This window comes from Brassica napus, unplaced genomic scaffold (genome assembly GCF_020379485.1).
Source record: "Brassica napus cultivar Da-Ae unplaced genomic scaffold, Da-Ae ScsIHWf_278;HRSCAF=459, whole genome shotgun sequence".
NCBI lineage: Eukaryota > Viridiplantae > Streptophyta > Magnoliopsida > Brassicales > Brassicaceae > Brassica > Brassica napus.
Genome location: NW_026016055.1, coordinates 25,001 through 27,500, shown reverse-complemented (window position 1 = coordinate 27,500; position 2,500 = coordinate 25,001).

Here is a 2,500-nt window from a genome sequence, read left to right as displayed (position 1 = left end):
GTACTGGGGGGTAGGAGGCTCAAGAGAGTGCCTACCCCTTATATATAAAACGCTTTTTTCAGTCTGTCACCAACAGACATTGATTGTGTTCCGGGGAGTATTTTTAATGTAAAAAAAAAATACTTCGAATTTGAATCTGATTTTTGCATGCTTCATAAGGATGGTTAAAGCTATTTTCTGGTAAATTTCATAATTTCTTTTGCTTCTAACCATGTCTTTGCATGCTACAAAGGTCGGAGTTTCGTGGTCTATACGGATGTCTACAGCAACTTTTGATCAACACTTGACATCCTAAACTCTTTGTTGACATATTTTGATGTTTCTTTCAGAAAACTTTCTTCAAAAATATTAATTTTTGCATTTTTGGCTTCTCGGGTGATTTTGGCTGTCCGTGGGTGATTTTGCCACGTCCGTGTGTGTCCGTGTGTCCGTCAGTGCACACAGGACGTCCGTCAGCACACGCAGGACGTCCGTGGTGTCGTGGTGTCCGTGTGTCCGTCAGTGCACACAGGGCGTCCGTCAGCACACGCAGGACGTCCGTCAGCACACGCAGGACGTCGTCAGCACCGCTGGCCCTTCCCGTGGCTGTCCGTGTGGTCCGTGTGTCCGTCAGTGCACACAGGACGTCGTCAGCACACACAGGACGTCGTCAGCACACGCAGGCGTCCGTGGCTGTCCGTGTGTGTCCGTGTGTCCGTCAGTGAACACAGGACGTCGTCAGCACACGCAGGACGTCCGTCAGCACACGCAGGACGTCCGTCAGCACACGCTGGCCCTTCCCGTGGCTTCCGTGTGTGTCCGTGTGTCCGTCAGTGCACACAGGACGTCCGTCAGCACACACAGGACGTTCGTCAGCACACGCAGGACGTCCGTCAGCACACGCAGGACGTCCGTGGCTGTCGTGTGTTCCGGTGTCCTCAGTGCAACAGGACGTCCGTCGCACAACAGGAAGTCCGTCAGCACACGCAGGACGTCCGTCAGCAACGCGGGACGTCAGTGGCTGGTCCGTGTGGTGTCCGTGTGTCCGTCAGCACACGCAGACGACCGTCAGTACAACACAGGACGTCCGTCAGCACCAAAGGACGTCAGTGGCAGTCGCATACACAGAGGACGTCCGTGGCCGTCCGTCAGCACACGCAGGAAGTCCGTCAGTACACGGACAGTACACGGGAAGGGCCAGCATGCTGATCTGTGTGGCAGCATGCTGATATGAGTTCAGTACCGGATCAGTACACGGATCAGTCCACGGACAGCTGTGTGTGCTAACGGAAGGCACGGACGTCTGCGTGTGCTGACGGACGCCCTGTGGTGCTGACGGACGGCCACGGACGTCCTCTGTGTACTGCGGACGTCCTGCGTGTGCTGACGGACGGCCACGGACGTCCTCTGTGTACTGACGGACGGCCACGGACGTCCTTTGTGTGTGACGGACCCGTGTGTACTGACGGTCGTCCTGCGTGTGTGACGGACACACGGACAACACGGACAGCCACGGACGTCCTGCGTGTGCTGACGGACGTCCTGCGTGTGCTGACGGACGTCCTGTGTGTGCTGACGGACGTCCTGTGTGCACTGACGGACACACGGACACACACGGACAGCCACGGACGTCCTGCGTGTGCTGACGGACGTCCTCGTGTGCTGACGAACGTCCTGTGTGTGCTGACGGACGTCCTGTGTGCACTGACGGACACACGGACACACACGGACAGCCACGGGAAGGGCCAGCGTGTGCTGACGGACGTCCTGCGTGTGCTGACGGACGTCCTGCGTGTGCTGACGGACGTCCTGTGTGCACTGACGGACACACGGACACACACGGACAGCCACGGACGTCCTGCGTGTGCTGACGGACGTCCTGTGTGTGCTGACGGACGTCCTGTGTGCACTGACGGACACACGGACACACACGGACAGCCACGGGAAGGGCCAGCGTGTGCTGACGGACGTCCTGCGTGTGTGCTGACGGACGTCCTGCGTGTGCTGACGGACGCCTGTGTGCACTGACGGACACACGGACACACACGGACAGCCACGGACGTCCTGCGTGTGCTGACGGACGTCCTGTGTGCACTGACGGACACACGGACACACACGGACGTGGGCCAAAATCACCCACGGACAGCCAAAATCACCCGAGAAGCCAAAAATGCAAAAATTAATATTTTTGAAGAAAGTTTTCTGAAAGGAAACATCAAAAATATGTCAACAAAGAGTTTAGGATGTCAAGTGTTGATCAAAAGTTGCTGTAGACATCCGTATAGACCACGAAACTCCGACCTTTGTAGCATGCAAAAGACATGGTTAGAAGCAAAAGAAATTTATGAAAATTTACCAGAAAATAGCTTTAACCATCCTTATGAAGCATGCAAAAATCAGATTCAAATTCGAAGTATTTTTTTTTTTACATTAAAAATACTCCCCGGAACACAATCAATGTCTGTTGGTGACAGACTGAAAAAAAGCGTTTTGTATATATAAGGGGTAGGCACTCTCTTGA